Here is a 19,495-nt window from a genome sequence, read left to right as displayed (position 1 = left end):
ACAAGTAGACAAGACCTTTTTAGTTCAAAATCTATGCCCCGTGTCACATCGCCTCTGCTATGAGCAGCGCGGCCAGATCTGCCTCGCGCACGCGCCGAGTGTGCACAGCTCGGACTACTGTCAGGGTCATTGCGACTCCCCACCTTGCCTCCTAACTGTCCTATGAATACTTCGACCTCGTCTAACATACGCAGAGGCATTAGACAAAGTTTCCACTACAATACTGTCACCGCGATTGCGGAGAGGTGCGGTCAGAAGACAAATATACATGTCTAGCGCGGAAAAAATCTCCCGCTTCGTCCCCGCAACACTAACACGCCTGCTAATTTCGCAATGAACACTCCGACCCCTGCAAACATTGTTCACACCTCTGACATTTGGCAAAGGACCATTTACATTGGGCAAAGGATTCACCGTTTGTGCTTGGTGTACTTTCACTTTCAATATCACCGTCATCTTCTGGATACAGATATTCCCCTTCAGAATCAGTGTCCGCGAATAGAAGTCCCAACACTTCATTGCGGGTTTATTGAAGCTTTATTGATGCCATTAGATAATAATAAAAATAATAATGATAATAATAATAATCTAATGCCAATACTCGCTGACGTTGACAACATTGGTAAGATAAAATGGCTCACTCTCACACTAGCTCCGCTTTTTTTCGCACTGATTCAATCATAGACAGTAAAAGAAATGGACACAGCGACCCCCATTGGAATTCAATTGAGACAAATGAAGCCCAGTTTTAGCGTTTTTTAGCACTTCCGTTTCTGACGCGCAGACTCAAACGAAGCTTGATGACGTCAGCAACCTGTCTGCCAGATGTAAATCTTCTAGTAGCTGTGTGTGCAAACTGCCATCGTTAATCTTGCAGAGACGGCGAGCTTGAGCGGGGAGTTCTTTGTCGTGAGTGAGCAGGAGTAAGTATTCTGATTAATTATTTTGTATAGTATTTTAAAATGTAACGCCAGTACGCCATATTAAGTTAATTGCCTGCGAGCTTCTCCTCCTGTCTGTACGGTAATGCGACAGAGAGCCGAGTGGTTATGACGCAATCGTTAGCCTATTTTTTACAAAAACTGTTTATACGGGGCCATAATGTAACATAGAAGGTAATGGAGCCCTTTATACATTGTCGTGTATCTTTAGAAATAAATAATGGACAAACAGAGTCTTTAAACGCCTCAGATGTAAAGTTATTCGCTGTCAAAGTGACGCCAAAATGAATGGGAGTCAATGGGAATGCTAACGCAAGTGAAGTTCTGCTAAAAGATGGCAGCCCCCACCCGACTTCAACTTCCGGTCGAGTTCCTTGCCCCTTGGATTCAATGCGCTCTCGAAGATTTTGTTAAGGAGCATTACGTTTTTTTGAGTCAGAGATTAAGTATTATGTCTGCTATCTGGTGCAGGGGAGGTCGCGTGAAATTTGACACCCTATTTGACAAAATCGGCCGTTTTATTCAGTGCCGCATCTTGTTGAGTAAACTCGACCATGGCGCCAAGAGGGTTAGAGCTCCTGCCATGAAAACCAAAATAAATCCACACACTTTGAGCCCAGATGGAGCTGGGTGGTTCGGTTGGTTGCTCGCTCCTGGTTTTTCAATTTTTTTTACAAAATAAAATAATGCAAAAAAAAAAAAAAAAAAAAAAATCGATTTTTGAAAATGTAATAATCGATTCATACTCGTCCATAACATACTCGCGATTAATCAATAATCGATTTTTTTCACCACCCCTAGTACGAATGTTTGAAATACATAAGTGAGGGATATGTACAATCAGTCATTAGTGCCAAATAAATCAGGACAGGGTGATCAGGACTCTGATTTTTACAAATAAATATGAAATATGGCATGAAATATTGATTTGGGTTATAAATATTGATTAAATGATAATTTTCCCACTGATGAGTGCAGAAACTGAACTGACTCCATTGCTTCTAGTTTCTATAATTGATTCTTTTATACTGCCTGTTTATCTCTGTGAAACTGTATTGCATAAAGCACTATAGAAATAAAGGTGGCTTGACTTGATTTGATAAAGTTATCTTGCTGTCCTGTAATAGGCATTCACAGGCAAAAAATGTCAGCTAAAGTGTATAAAGTGATTTATAAATTACAGCTCATACAGAATCACCATCAAACCAAGCAGCTTTCTGTTGGTCAATAATAGTGAATTTGCATGACCAAGAATGTGAAATCTGTGGTGGGATCTGTCAATTTTACAGATTCGCTGCACTGACTAACAGACACCTGCTTGGCTAGAAAGTGATTCCTGTTTGAGCTGCGCTTCGTACATCACTACACTGATGACAACAGACATTAGACCTTTTTTGTCCACATAATTTCACAATTATGACTTAACCCTTACTCAAAATTCTGGATCGTGTGGATCTCTATTGAAACAACTGCTTTCACCCATAAATATTCACCAAACAATTTTCTAGAACAGCTTCAGACGTCAGTGATCTTTCACACTTACTGCTTTTGGAAGTGGATTTCTGTAATATCGAGCCTGTGCTTTTCACGGCTTTATCACATGCATTGAAAAAAGCTGACAGATTAAAGTGATCCTTCATAGCAGAAACATTAAAAAATATGAGAATTTATCTCTAAGCCATTCTGGAGACAAAGAGGAAAAATGCAGCTACTTAAAAAAGTGATATATGACTTGGACTAATGAACAAAATCCCATATTTGTCTTCTCATGACATAAAACATGGCAGCTTTCAGTGTTCCAAATCCACTAATTTGCAGCACATGAACACAGAAAGCCACCGCAGGAACCAGATCGATATGTGACCATTTTCCTTAGTCAGACATATTGCAGTATCCGAATGACAGGCACAAAACTATCACCTTCTACAAGGCACACCATCCATTTGGAATTCCAAACTGTAATTATTCCCTTCCTGGTGCAAGGAAGTTGCCATAGTGACTTGGCCCTGGGCTACATGGAGTGCAAAGGTAAACACCAAACCACAAGGCAATATGACCTGCTGAGCTTTCCAACATTTTTCACGAAGAAAGCTGCACACTTGATATTTTCTCTATCCTAACAGCTCATTTCTTCCACTGCTGTCTTGTCAGTAACTGTGAATATACCCAGTAATAATAAATTATAAGTATTTAGATGTTAAGGCTATTTTACATGTCACAAAATGATATTTCACTGATCTTTAGTAAATCTGTATATCTCTGTTTGATATATAAAAAGCCTTCATATGTTAAATACTTTTAGATTTATCCAGCTCGACATACTATAATCACATTATCAATTAGTTTGCATTAAAATTTAATGCATTCATAATTACATAGTGTGTAATTAGATTCTGTCTTCAGCACTATCCTGTAAATTACAGCATGCATGCTTTGCAGGATATAATTTCCAAACATCGGATTTGCTTGTAGATTATTACCCAGAGTTCCAAAACAACTAACATCTTAAAGAATAACATGCTGTAACATGTCCTGACATGTTCCGCGGTGCAGTCAAGTGCCCTTTTTTTATTGAAGAATGAATTAAATCTTTTGTGAAGTTGCCATATGCGGTATTGTGAGTTTGAAAGTCTCACACTGACACCTTGTGGCCAACAGTGGTACTTAAAAGACAAGCAGAGAAGCATTTTAAGACTCCGTAAAAGGATTATTTTCTTAACTGTGGCCTTAAATGTTGACTGCCTGCAAACTGTAAGTGACTTAAAGACAGATTCACAAGTGCATGCGCAATAATTGTTTATGGTTCAGTGAACACGGTAAAAAATTTTTTTGTTGAATTCCTTTCCAATAAAGATGTGTAAAGCCTATTTAAATCATATTTTGAATGGAACCTACATAAATGTTTTACATTAACAATCAACTTCTGGAATTGGACGTGTCCATAATTAAAGAAACAGATAATATATAACATTTCATATTTACGTAAAAAATTATATTGTTTATTTCAGTTCACATTGAATTCAGTGCTGACATTGTGTCTTTTTATTTTATTTATTTATGTGTTTGTTTAAGTGCTCTCAAACAATTAATCTCGATTAATCAAATCCAAAACAAAAGTTTCTGTTTAAATAAAATATGTTTGCGTAGGCTACTGTGTATATTTATAACATATACATAAATACACACATGCATGTATATATTTAGAAATTATTTACATGTATTTACATGCATATATGTACGGTATATTCACATAATTTCTATCATTTGTAAATATGTTGAATATATAAATATGACATATATTCATATAATATACATTATAAATAGTAGATACATAGTAAACACACATATTATTTAAACAAAAACTGTTTTTTAATGCGATTAAAAGTATGACAGCAGCAATTTATTATTATTTTTTTCTTTTATTATTTATTCTAAAACAGTAGGAGTTTTGTCTCATACTTTTGATACATTCAGTCAATGTAATTTCAATTTGACCTGGATCAAACTCCACTCCACTCCACACTAAGTATTTTTAGTAATAAATAAACAGATGCTTTACAATAAGACAGTTTGTGTGTGTGTGTGTGTGTGTGTGTGTGTGTGTGTGTGTGTGTGTGTGTGTGTGTGTGTGTGTGTGTGTGTGTGTGTGCGTGTGTGTGTGTGTGTGTGTGTGTGTGTGTGCTTGTGGTGCTGTGCTGTTCTAATGTCTCATGATCAGGTCAAATTAGGACAGCTCTGTGCGCGATGCTGCTGACAAGCACCAGCAGATGGCAGTTCCCGTTTGTCTGCCGTACACCGGCAGCACTGTCCGCGACGCGTCAGCAGAGGGCTCCCGCGAGCGTCGCGTCTCTGCAACCGCGCGCCTCCATGCGCAGTCAAATGGCGCCTCTCCAGAGAAATACAGCGACTTGTCTGACCAGCTGATGTCAGATAGGGCAGAAAGCGCTTCTCTGATATTAGCCTTTTTATGTGCTATGATTCTGTGAGCTTTGATTTTTTTATTTATTTATATGTGGCAAATGTGGACGAATAGGAAGACATTTTGCTTAGCTGTGCACGGAGCTGATGATATTCTCGCAACGGATTGACAACTAACGTTAATAGATTCATTCTAAGGTAAGCGATGCATGTAGTCAATGACAATGAGTAGAGCGGCGTATTCATTGTCAGTTCAAACTATTCTGATATGACAGCAGTGATTAGTTCTGGTTGCATGTCACCTTGCATGTTGTGTTTAAAAAGGTAACTGCTTTTGACGCCGTCTCTTTGAAACACGTAATATACTGCATTTATTATGTGAGTAGAGTACACTGATGTTTGGGAAATCTCAGGATGTTGTCAGGCTGAACCGATCCACATGATCCAGGGAAACTCTTATATTTTAAACTTGTCATTTAGGAGTTTAAAACAACATTACCCTATAGGGCTTTCCCTCTAGATATGACTACCAGTGTACTGTAATAAGAACAGTGACATTTATATGGATGCTATTTTACTTTAGAAATGTACTTTTAGGAATCCTAAGTATTGTTTACTGGCAGCTTGTCCACTCAGAAAACAGATGAGATCTTGTGCATCTCTTTCCCTCAGTCAAAACGTGACCTTTTACAATGTTTGTGGGAGTTGCTTTAATAGTTTGTTATATAATGCCTGACAGTCTAGGCTACTGTTGATTGATTGCAATAATATGCTTCCCACATTGGTTGTTTATTCAGGATGTTTAATGCAAAAGGAAATAAATATAATATGACAAAAAGCATATTTAACAAACCGACTGACAGTATTGACAGCCAACCTACAGTATATACAGTATATAGGCCTAGCTATTTATTAACTAAAGTTTTTTCAGCTTTTATATTTTATTAATATTTTGAATGAGATTTTTTTATTTTATTTTATTTTTTTCTGTCCGTAACTTTAGCTTAAAGGAATAGTTCACCCAAAAATGAAAATTCTGTCATTAATAATTACTCACCTTTAATGTCATTCCCAAAACCATAATTCCTTCGTTTATCTTCGGAACACAGGTTACAAATTATTTGATGCATTCCGAGAGCTCTCTCCTTCCCATAGACAGCAAGGATCAAGGATCAACATGATCAAGGTTCAGAAACTTAGCAAGAAGACTGTTAAAATAATCCATGTGACATCAGTGGTTCAACTGCAGTTTTACAAAGCTACGAGAACACTTTTTGTAGACAAAGAAAACAAAAATAAAGACCTTACTCACCAATTCGTCTTCTCTGCGTCAACTTATAGTGCAGTATCACATACGTAAAGGACATATGCAATGTAGCGAAAGTATGTACACGGATACGCTAACATCAAAGCGAAAACAGTGTATAAAAAGTTTTCTCGTAGCTTTGTAAAATTACAGTTGAACCACTGATGTCACATGGATTATTTTAACAATCTCCTTGTAACGTTTCTAAGCCTCACTCGTGTAAGGATCCTTGCTGTCTATGAAGAGTCAGAGAGCTCTCGGAATGCATCAAAAATATCTTAATTTGTGTTTTGAAGATGAACGAAGGTCTTACAGGTTTGGAACGACAGAATTTAGATTTTTGGGTGGACTATCCCTTTAAACTTAACCATAACCTTAAACTTAAAAAGCTTAAAATTATTTATTCTATTTGCCAACTGGCAACATTTCAAATTTTCAATTAGATAGTTTTTTTTATCCTCAGTGCATTGTCTGTGGTCAATCTGAGAGTGACCCAGATCATGCTTGTTTCGAATATTGAACTATATATATCTTTTGATTGGCAAAAAGTCTAACATGTAGTGTGTAGAAACCTATTATTAAAAGTGACTGGAGACTTCATTAATTTGCATTAATTTGGATTACGGGAAGATTGGTGACTTTAATCTAAATTGGGACGTTCAGACATGAATATGAGGAGAAAGGAAGATGATTGACCTGAGTGTGACGTTGCAGAAGCGGACTGAGCATGAAAGAGTGGCATTAGTGTCTGCCGTAGTACAGCTGGTCAGCTCTGAATGTCCCTTTCATGAAATGCACAGGGACTTCCCATGTCCGGAACAAACTGTGCCTGCTAGTTCTCAGTCTTCCTGCTCTATACGCACAGACAATTTAACTGTTACATCAAGGATTTGTTAATGTCTCGGCACAGGTAGTTGAGTTGTTACTGAGGCCAGACCAAATAAATTAGCCTACTAATGTGTTCTTTATGAATTTTCAAATCTGTGATCAGGGAGCTGTTTAGCATCTCTTCAGCGTAGTGAGGACAAGAGGCTGAGGTGACTCACTACATGCTGATCAACTTTACAGAAGGAGAGGTGTATTGATGTCTAGTGGACCATAATATCAGCCCACATCAGGGGTGTCAGATCATTTTAGGGCATTTGAGGATTGTACCGGAGTCACCGGACCTTATGTGTTATATTTTCATATACAACATAAACTGTTTGTTTATGTATGATTAATGTATGTGTGATTAAATCACTACGGACATTCACAGTCAAACATTGACACAATCAAATGAGCATTAATGTATCTTAGCATATATAATAAGTTGGAAATTCACATTTAAGACTAAGAATAATGTTTCTTTTTGAACCTGTCCAAGATGTCATAAGCGATTTGTTCATACTGTAGGAAAATTTTAACTCTCTCCGTCGTCACACAGATCCAGTTTCAGATTAAAGTCATGAATTTGCACGTAGTGTATGTGGATTCATTAAAGAGATTTGCCTCTTACAGATGTGAGCTTTAACTTGCAACACAATCTTTATCCGTCTTGCTGTGGTTAAAAGTAGAATGTTATGAATATATCATACAGATTAGGGATATAATGCCAGTATCAACTTTTCCTGTTGAGATTAATTGCTCATGCTTTTATCACGCAGTATACGTTATTATCACTGTATTGTAATTTTGTTTTGAAAAATTGGTCATAATACAGTATAACAGGTTAAGTAACTTTTTTTATAACAAAAATAACTGAACATTTAAATACAATAAAGCAATACAGAAAAAACTTCTGCTTCTGCTAAAGAAGTTATTAATCTTTGTTTAAAAAAAATTACAACTCTTAGTTCATGTTAGCTCATTAAATGACAGAGTTGCAACTTTCGATTTTAGCAACGTGTTATTAAATATTGGAGTACCTAATATTAAAGAAAGTTCAGAAGAATTTTTAATTGGAAGTTTATGTTAACTAATGTTAAATAATGAAACCCTAATGTAAAGTGTGAACAAACAATAAAGAATCAATGTTGTAGTCCAGATTAAAATAAAAAAAGTTTGAAAATAAATGGCCTATTAAGTCTAAATATAGAAGTATTTGGCGCTGTGATGAACACCATAGCAAATCCACAAATTTGAATGGCTATTTAAATACGTTTTAGAATGTAGTGTGGCTGCTTTATTTATGGGGTTTCCAGAGTGAAGGCTGCTTTTTATCTGCAAATTAGTGCCATCTGCTGTCAGAGAGTGAATGTGCTTTCATTCAGCGCAGCTCTCACGTGTTTCTCCATGTGCTTCTCATGCGTGCTTGTTTACATCAGAGCGCACACTCTTTCAAGCAGCATACAGCGGTGTTGTGCATTTTGACCAGTTGATGGGAATAGGATTCTTAAAATGCATTCCAATTCTGAATAATTTGTAATATATAATTATTCACAGTATTTAGAAGTGCCCATGATAACAATACAGTGCATACCGAATACCGAATACTTTCACATGTCTAATACAGATATGCAAAATACCAGATTGTACTCCTTCACAGGCGTATATTTTATGTAATAACTTAACAACACATTCACATGTTCATTGTCTTCTGATTTTAATTAAGTCACATGACATGCAGGTAACAACCCTCTATGGACAGCTTGGCAATTGAATCGCCATTGGCTAGTAATTTTTTTTAGTTTACTCGCCAGACTGATATATAATATATATTGTTTGTAAATAACTGAAAGTGCATTGTTTGCATCAGTCTGTCATTATAATATGCTAATCAAGTATTATTTAATGATATAACTTTAGTCATTAGAATTAATACCATGACTGAAAGCATATTAGTAATTTTAACTGAACATTTTAATTGGACTGGTGGTTGTGCTTTTTTGGTCATTCAGTGTTTCTGTAAAAAAAAAAATTATAATAAAAGGAAAAGATATATTGGAAAAAAACTAACATAAATAGTGATTAGATAATGATACGAATTCTACTATTAATAACAATATAAAATGCACTGGGGATTAATGAGCTACTGGATTTATGAATATGAAGAAATATTATGTTTTCGCTCAAACTGATTTTCTGAAATCAATACAGGGACGACAATAGGTGAGCGCCAGCCAATGAGATTGTTGTTTATGCATCAGCTCCACCCACTACCGGAAAATCCGACAGTTCTTAAAAGCTGAAGAATTCCAAAGGAAAACCGTTATTTTGACAGGAAAATACAACAAAGAATATAATTTATATGTGGTGCATCAATTCTCTCTCTCTCTCTCTTTCTCTTTCTGCGTGTGTGTGAGACAAAGCGACGGCTAAGTGTGCACCTTCACACTAGAGTTTATGATACGTTAAATACACAAATACAAGTGCGCTGCGCATCCATTCAGATGAACTGAAAAATATCACAGATCACTGATGGAGAGTGAAACTCTGAAGCTCTCAATCAGTGTTTGGTGAGTAAAAATATATCCATGCTAAACTTTTACTTAGCCTCCAACTCACACACTGGCAAGTAAAATCTGAGAATTTATTAGCCATTGGCTAATGTTAGACCTAATTTAGTCACCCATAGTGAAAATTTAGTTGCACATGTGAGTAATTTACTCGCAATGTAGAAGGTTGAGGTAAGCGAGTGAAATATTTAATTTAGTGTTTTTGTATCATTTATATTTTACATTTTTATGATTTAATTAATAATTTCAGCTCACTCATGATTTTAGTTTCTTCACAAACCACATGTCCTAGATACAGTACAGGTACAGCTTCTAAGTACATGTTCTGGATACTCTGGGTTCACTGTAAGTTCATGCCACAGAATTGTGGCTTTTCTACTATAATCAAATATTAACAAAAAAACAAAACAATTCCAGACATCAAAAGAACAATGAATGGCACTGGATCTGAAGTACAGTAAACAGATCAGTAGAAGGAAACCCAGTGAAGTAGGTTAATCTGCGAGTTAATGAGGCCACAGGCCAGTGACTTCAAAACAGAGATTACAAATTCACCAAAAAGTAAAAAAGCAACCTACTTTCAAAACTTCTGGAAGCATATCAAGTATTGATATAGACACTTATGAGAACAGAGAATACACCAAGACAAACTCTTACATATTTCTCTGTATTGCTTAGACATATGTTTATAGTTTCTCAGACACCGTTGGATGAGAGATGATGAGTGTGTGCATTTTTAACTGCTACAATCCTTTGATCCCAGCTATCACATAATCTGTTAAATCCTCTTTAGATCATGTTGTCTACGCTAAAATGGAACAAGCCCTCGAGAGATTCATCTGGTTGATTTCTGGTGCACATTGCGATTTGTCACTTTACTAACGCTTTGCTAATGATCTCAAATCCTTGTTTGTGAGATTAGACTTCTATCTGACATGATCTTATTACCCACATATTCTCATTAAATGATTCAATTACGCTGTGATATAAACAACATTTTATTTGAATAATGCATGGCTGTTGGTTTCTGCATATTTTGATCAAGATTTCCTTTCAGTGTCAACAGTATAATTCCCTTAATCTTTTGAGAGAAAAGAAAAAATGTTTAATTCAGAACTTTCTGCAAATTAAGAGAAAATACAATTATTTAGGTGAATGATCACAATCATAATTTGGCACATTTTGGATGTAGAAAGGCTTTTTTGGCATTCAAAACTTATTCTGCATGTACAGTACTTGTACTGTTACACCAGTTATTAGTCTTGCAGAGCATAAGTCTGGGCTCTCCTAGTCATAATTATGCTGGCATGCGTATGGCAAAAACAGGAAGTGTTGCTGTTTCCTTGGGTAGAGCTCACATCCTGTGCTTGGCAGGAACACTGTCCGCTCCTCCTGACCTGCACACTGCCTTGCAGAGATTATTTCAGACCACACTGTTCTAAATGAGGATACATGTGCTTATTTTGTGAATCTTTTTTCCTAAGTGTGACCATATGGGAATAGACAGCAGGAAAATTCTGTTTTAATCCAAACCTTTTATGATTTTATAATTAACTATTATTTTATTTATTATTATTTATATATTATTTAACAATTTGAAGGGATAAACTGTTCAACGAAAGTGAAAATTGCCAGCATGTACTTACTGTCATGACTCATGTTGGTCTTAACATAAAAAATCAACAAGGACTGGTGTTGCCAATCTTTGAAATGGGAATAAAAACAACATATAAATGGCTTATTTAACTAGTGTGCTGTTTGCTATATATCTTTGGAAGTCATACCATGATGTCATGTACCACAACTGAGATGTTTATTCACTAAAAATGAATGGTTGTTTTGATTCAGATTTCATTAGTGGATCATTTGATCCTGTTCACAAAAGCAGTCTGAATGATTTATTCATGAGTCTCATTGATTCAGTTCTCAAATTCAATTCAGTTGTTCAATTTGTGTGCAAGTATGAAGAGCCCTCAAGATTAGAAAATCACTTTAAAGGGGCCATATGATGCAATTTCAAGTTTTCCTTTCTCTTTGGAGTGTTACAAGCTTTTTGTGAATAGATATGATCCCTAAAGTTGCAAAGACTGAAGTCTCAAAGCCAAAGAGATATACTTTTTAAAAGTTAAGACTCGTCCACGCCCCCTAAAATGCCTCGTTCAAACACGCCCCTACATGTATGCATCACGATGTGGGAAGATTTGCATAACGCCGACCAAATGTTGGCTGGATGCTACAAATGCCTTTTTTATAATGGGTTTTAATGTTTTTTTTTCTTGACGCGCCGGTGTTCTGATCGGGATGCAGCATGACAGTATGTTAAGGGGTGTAAAATTTCTGCGGTTGAGGCATTCGGCCAATCACTGTGCACTGGATAGCTGGCCAATCAGTGTTTACCTTGCTTTTCAGAACAATGAGCTTTTTAAAAATCTACGCGTTTCAGAAAGGCAGGGCATAAAGGAGGAACAAGAATGTGGAAAATTTGTTTTTTGAACCTTAAACTGCATAAATACATTTCATTACACCAAATAATGTTCTTTTTAGCAACATTATATGATCCCTTTAAAATGAAACAACATGATAGTGAGTCAAAGTGCTAACTTTGGAGGGAACTGTAGAAAACTGCTCCAAATACAGTGACTGAGAACATTAGCTATATTTTATTTTCTTGACAGGAACCAGGTTTCGGGTCAGCAAAGTTCATGAAAGGCCTTTTTTTTTTATCAAGGTGTTATTTATCAAATTACTGTGAATGCAAAAACTCTCTTTTTCTGTCTCAATCACTGTCTTTCTCTAAGCAGCAGTCTGACTCACGCAGTTATGCTTAAGTGTTCACATACTCCTCCTTCGTAATGTAATCCAATTAAGCAATTAGGTTGCTCAGGGATTTCAGTTTTGTTACTCACACAAGTTGGAAGACCTTCCAAAAGCATGTGTGTTCTGAGCACTGTCAGGCTTATTTAAAGTGAAGCTGTAAATGGTTTCAGCACCTTTTAAAAGTTTGATATAAAACTGGGTGAGTTAATGTAAAATGTGCTTTTTAAATAAGTTTTTTTATTGTCTTTATTAATAAAAAATACTGATGCTTTGAGTTTATCCTTACATTGTTTTCATTAATGGTGGATAATGTTTTTTTTTTTTTTTTATGTTTCTATCAAAGGTCTAGACTGTAGCCAAACTGTTTTTACCCTGCTCACAAGAGACAGTTGGAGCGACAGTTGAGAACAGCTTAATTTGGCTTTAACCTAGATAAAATTAAAAATATATCTTATGTAAGACCTTTATCATTTGTTATATAATTTTACTCATATTGTTTTCTAAAAGCTTAGATGAAAGCTCTATTGGCATCTCTCAATGTTTTTGCAAAACTGAGCGAAACCAGTTTCTTTATTAAGTGATCTGTGAGTGCCTTTTAGTGCACTCACTACAAGAAAACGTGCTTAACAGCTGTCAGCTAGTTCAGGCTATTAACCTCTGTCTTTGTATAGAAAAGTTCAATTACTGTGCCAAACTGTTGGCCACTCTTTGTCCTCATCTTGGACCCTATGAGGGGTTCATTGTGCCAAACCGCTGTGTGTGCCCCAGTTATATAGGGTTTTCATGACCTTCCCTTCTGACCTATAGAGGAAGAGCTCCAGATGTGGTTAGTCGCTGTCTAGATGAATGCACAATGGAGGTTTATAGGCCTTCTTTCATGCCTTCGAATTTCCCCTTTGATTTTGGGTGTGGTGGACCTCTTTGTTTCTGGTAATTTGTTCCTAATTTAATTTGTTCTAGTTGTTTGTATTTGAATCTGCTGTTTGAGTGGTTAGATCTTTGGAAGAGTGCTTTTTCAGAGTCCTATTGTTATTTAGTTGACAGATATTTGCTGCATATCATTTCAGAGGCTGCTTTAGATTAATAAATTTTCTAGTTTATTGTGGCTGTATATATCCACGGTTCATTAAATCAGAATAAAATATATATAGGGGGGGACTTGAACTCATCCATTGGGAATTTATTGGATTGTAGAAAGTGGCCATTGATGGATGATTGTTTCATGTGAGTGACAACAAGTTGCTGGAGAGGAGAGATTGAAACTTGTCTGGCCATTGGATAACCTTATTGCCCAGCCCTCGCACTAGGCCTGGGCGAAAAATAGATTGAATTAATTAATTCAAATTTTTTGTTATGGGCGATTTAAAAAATAAGTAAATCAAGTTTTTGTAATGGCGCATTTTTGGCTCCCCGGAGCTTCCGTAGCATTATGACGGCTACACACTGGATGCGTGGCGCAAGCGTCTCAGCAGCGTAGCGTGTCTGTTTTTGATTCTGCTCCCATGTTAACAGGTTAGAGCTTGCAGACTGCCTGCGTGAGACGCACGGAAAACGCGTGCATGCTAGAAATAGAACCGACGCCTATTTTTCACGCGACACGCGCGTGTTGGAAGCGTTTCCAGGCAAAATATACTAGGAAAATAAGTTTATATGTCATTTTGTACACAAATACATATTAATTCATGACATTTTGATATTTGAAAGTCTATAGGTTGGCATAAATTCAGATATAAATGTAATTAAAAATAAATAAATAAATAATGATCAATTTTCAAATATTGCAACTGTCAAACGTAGTCTATTTTGCCGTCAATACTGTTGACAGTGTCCTTTATCAGTAGGCGTAGGTGTAGGTGTGTAAAAAAAAAGTTGATATTGTTGTCATGAAGACAAGAGTCTGGTCTGTTGACGGCCTCCCTCTATGTCACCTACAGCAGCAGCAGTGGCCAGCGCCGCGTCAGGCACGCTTCTGGTGTGTAAAGACACAGAAAACGCGAGGCAGCCGCCACGCTCCTGACACGCAGCAGAGACGTCACGCAGCCAGTGTGTCACCGGCCTTAGTTTAACATGGCAGTATGGCAAGAGACAACAACAACATCATAGCACACACGAAACAGCAAACGACAACATGGCTACCGGTGAGAGTTGGAAGTTTGTTCCCAAGAAAGGAATAAAATCATCTGTTGTTTGGAACTGGTATGGGTTTGCTGCGACAGATGTGGAGCAAGAGACCCCACGCTGCAACATTTGCCTAAAGCCCATCGCAGTCAAAGGCAGCAGCACCACAAACCTATTCCAACACCTGAAACCGAGACTTCCAGCCGAATGTGAAAATGGGGGTTACATTTGTCTTGCTTTTGATTAAATAAAAGCAAAATTTGCTTTAAGTTGTCTGCCATTTGTAAGTTGGGGGGAAAATCAGAAAAAAAATCGGAAATCGAATAAAAAAAATAATAAAATCTGAGATTTTATTTTTAGGCCATATCGCCTAGCCCTACCTCGCACTAATATAATATAGTTGTTCCTGATGAGATTTGATGTAAGGCTATACTGCACGAATGTGGCTACCATTTTGATGTTCGAGACAAATTTTGGTCATTTTGAAAGATTTCTTTCATAGTAGGGCAAACCTTGATGGCTTTTATCATTTATTGTTGCCTTCACAATGAGAGGCATCTAATTGCTGCTGTGATGTATATGGGCATCCAGTGAAGTTGGTTTGCAGTCCTGCAGTGTAACTGCTCTTATGACAACTGCAAAATGAAGAACCAATTAGGTGCACATCAAGTGCTGACGTCTGATGCAGTGTGTTTGTCATAGAAAGAAGTCCCTTCACATTATCGACACTGCCTCGTCAATGATAGACCCATATATTCTACAAAATTTCATTTTCCTGATTTGTGTGGTACCATTTTAAGGTGAGGATGTAAGAAAGTGCTGTGATTACCACATCAGCACTGTCCTAAGATGTACATCATACAATCAGTCCAACATAAAACACTGATGTACCACAGTCTGCCTTGGCTTTTACCCAATGTCTCACCAGGATTGTATCCGACAGCCGACAGTCATAAAGAACAGAATACTCTCATCCCATACACGTGGCTTTACATACGACATGTGAGTTACTTTGTCTGGGTAAGGCTGTGTGGGTGTGTGACGGAGGTGAAAGGCTCAAACAGAGAGACGCACAGCCTGCTGAGAGCCCTTTGCTGTTTGGGCTGTCGACTATTCCCACCACAACACAATGAGATACTGCAGGCGCAAACACATGAGTCTCCATCTGTCTCCACCTACACAGAGATCTGCTGTGGGGAACTAGACCATCTGAATGTTCCTCAACAATTAATTCCTTCAGCATGTGATGTGGTGAATCACATTACTTTTTAGTGCAAAAGTTTTGTTGTAGCATATTGTGAAGGTGCTTTTGAAAGTTCACGCATACAGTGTGTTTTGCAGAAGTCTGTTTGTTTTTTAGCAGGCTGCGCTGTGTAGCCTGTACTCTCTGAGGGAGTCTGTTCTGTAGGGCTCTCCAGTAGAGACGGTCATTAGTTTTCTTTGGGTTGCCTGGCAGCAGTACTGAGGGATATTGACATACTTGCCATTGACTGATTGAACAAGCCCTTGGCAAACAGCAGAAGATCTCTGAAGGGAAAACTCTTGTGGCAGACCAAAACATTTTAATGTTTTAATGGATACAAATGTTTGTATCCAGTCATAGTTAAAGAGGAAGTGTCTGACGACCCCCCACTATTTTTACCTTTATTACAAAGATGACTTTATTGTCAATGCTCACTTAAAGTTAATCTTTAAAGACACTGTTTTTAAATGCTGTTTTCAGAGATTTTATTTAGCAAATTATTTATTTTACTTGATGTTAATTGTATTGCTCTGATCAGTGTAATTTTAAATTTAAACAAAAACTATTAAATATTTTCAGTAATTGGAGAAAAAAAACTGAAGTACTGTAAAATAAATAGACCTATAGATATTAGATTAAAAAGTTAAACATAGCAACTAACTGAAATAAGTTTGAGGAAATAAAATAACTAAAACTGAAAAAGAAAAAATTAAAGCTAGGGAAAATATTAAAAATAAATGTTAGATCCAAAACAAATTATAATAAATGCAAAAAATTAAAGCTGAAAATATTATTTAAAAAAATATTATTCAATACTGTAGTAAATATATTGTACTAAACGTACACTGGTAGTGTTGTCTAAATTCAACTGTTGCATTTAGAATTATTGATTATATTTTGCAGTATTTTGTTTTAATTTATTAAAATAAAAGTATATTTATTGACTGCTTCAGCTGTTTTTATCATTTCTGTCTTTTAGTGTCCCAGATCCGCATACCATGAGCAGCTCTCGCTATGAACCCAGCTGGGACGTGGACCTGGCGCCCCTTCTGTCCTGTAAACTGTGCCTGGGAGAGTTTCCCCTGGAACAGATGACCACCATCTCCCAGTGCCAGTGCATATTTTGCAGTCTGGTAAGGACTGTGTCTTCATAGGCCACATTAGTGTGTGTATTCCAGACTAACACAACAAATTGTAAGACAGCCTTTTCACAAGTGGGAATACAGCAGTAATGTAACAGGCACTGAATATACAGGAGCCAGCCCATAAATACTGTTTGTGACCTGCCTTAGTTCCTATTTTTCATTATATAGATAGATAGGTAGATAGATAGATAGATAGATAGATAGAGTTTTTTTATTCTAGATGTAGAATACTATAAATTGAGGTATGTGTACATAATAGTTCTATACTAGTGCTTTGACAGTTGTTAGCTTCTTGAATCTTGATATTGGCCATACTGGCTTGTTCTCTACAAGCAGCTCTTGGAATGTTGTCTCAGCAGAATGCTGTGACAGTCTGATGTGGCTTGACTACAATTAAACAGAGCGTTTGTGGTGGAAACAACCACAGGCAGCAGTTTGTCTCATTATTTTTTCAAAGATTAAAAAAAAAATAAGAATCTGTCTCTTACAGTGTTTGAAGCAATATGTTGAACTCCTCATTAAAGAGGGCCTTGAAACTGCTATTAGCTGTCCAGACTCTGCCTGCCCAAACAGGGGACATTTGCTGGGAAAACGAGGTAAAGCGTACTTAAAATTTGTCATTTTTGCCAGGGGACTAGTAATAATTGTGCTTTAGTCAAAGTTACAACAAGCTCTTGCTCATTCGCTTGTTCAATCTTGCTCATATACTCTTTCTCTAATGTAGATTGAGTTTATGGTGGCTAGCGAAGTCATGCAACGTTATAAGAGACTCCAGTTTGAGCGAGGTGAGGTTTTCCTGAGAGATTCATGAAGTACATTAATCTGGTTTAACTTTTTAAGCACATTTCAATTCATGTGTATGAACACCTTGTAGGGGCAGGGCGATATCTAACGATATGATCATGCGCATCTAGTCAGTAAATCTGGTTCCCTGATTACTGCTAAATCGCCTCACCTGCTTTCAAATGGAGAGGGCACTAAATAGGACAGAACTGTAGATCACTGATTGGCTACGCAATATTTCGTTCATTATTGCAGAATGAATCGTGTTCGATAATGAACGCCCAGTCCTACCCCCTTGACATAAAAGTTGTTTTTGAGTGTTTTTATTTATTCTTATTTTTTTATATACTGTGACTTTAAGAAATGCATTGTATTTAGAAAGAATAATGCTTTGTTCCAATAAGATGGGTCTGTGAGTTTTGTCATGTCTATATTATAAAAGCAACCTCTTTGAAAAGCCTGCATCAAAATTTGACACATTCATAAAACATTTACACAGAATAGTGCAACATAAAGTGATCAGGACATTGTTAAATGTTTCATTCAGAATGAGCTTTTTTGCAGCATAGTCTTTTTCCATAGGGAGGAAGTTCTTACATCATACAGACTAGGAGTATGCGTTCATACATCAACCTCTTTTATCTCAAAACAAAAGCTGATTCCAATTGTCAAGCTGGGAATGTAGATGTCTGAAGTCGTAGATCAAATAAAATGGGTCATAATTTCAAATACGCTGTTGGTTTTTCTTTGCAGAGGTGCTTCTGGATCCTTGTCGGACCTGGTGCCCATCGTCCTCCTGTCAAGCTGTGTGCCAGCTGAATGAATCAGAGGTGCAGCTCCCACAGCCGGTGCAGTGCCCTCAGTGCAGTCTGCGTTTCTGCTCCGCCTGCAGGGCAGACTGCCACAGCGGCCAGGCGTGTCAGGAGAGCCTGCCAATTACCACCTTTCTGCTTGGGGAAAACGGGTACTTGCACTAGTGTACTTTAAATCCTCAGTGTCAAATCATGTAGCATTCACAGCAGAAATCTTCTTTCTGTTTCAATGCATGCTCTTCTTAAACTTTCTACTGATCAAAGAATTCCACTAGTGTTTTTTTTTTTTTTAAGCACTGATGATCAGAAATGTTTCTTAAGCATCAAATCAGCATATTAGAATTTCTGAAGGATCATGTGACACTGAAGACTACAGGTGCATCTCAATAAATTAGAATGTCGTGAAAAAGTTCATTTATTTCAGTAATTCAACTCAAATTGTGAAACTGGTGTATTAAATAAATTCAGTGCACACAGACTGAAGTAGTTTAAGTCTTTGGTTCGTTTAATTGTGATGATTTTGGCTCACATTTAACAAAAGCCCACCCATTCACAATCTCAAAAAAATTGAATATGGTGACATGGCAGTCAGCTAATCAACTCAAAACACCTGCAAAGGTTTCCTGAGCCTTCAAAATGATCTCTCCGTTTGGTTCACTAGGCTAAACAATCATGGGGAAGACTGCTGATCTTACAGTTGTCCAGAAGACAATAATTGACACCCTTCACAAGGAGGGAAAGCCAAACATTCATTGCCAAAGAAGTTGGCTATTGACAGAGTGCTGTATCCGATCATGTTAACAGAAAGTTGATTGGAAGGAAATAGTTTGAAAGAAAAATATGCAAACCAACTGAGAGAACCCCAGCCTTTATGAGGATTGTCAAGCAAAATCAATTCAATAATTTGAGTGAACTCCACAAGGAATGGACTGAGGCTGGGGTCAAGGAATCAAGAGCCACCACACACAGACGTGT

The 19,495-nt window shown here is 37.0% G+C and overlaps 1 pseudogene; it reads left to right on the top strand.

The window, feature by feature from the left end:
* The first annotated feature begins 4,738 nt into the window (after nucleotides 1–4,738).
* Nucleotides 4,739–18,786, top strand: LOC113087828 (probable E3 ubiquitin-protein ligase RNF144A-B; annotated as a pseudogene).
* Nucleotides 18,787–19,495: the final 709 nt, after the last annotated feature.

Source organism: Carassius auratus, unplaced genomic scaffold (assembly GCF_003368295.1).
Source record: "Carassius auratus strain Wakin unplaced genomic scaffold, ASM336829v1 scaf_tig00045289, whole genome shotgun sequence".
NCBI classification, from domain to species: Eukaryota; Metazoa; Chordata; class Actinopteri; order Cypriniformes; family Cyprinidae; genus Carassius; species Carassius auratus.
Note: the sequence above shows the minus strand (reverse complement) of the source record. Positions and strands in the feature narration are given on the sequence as shown.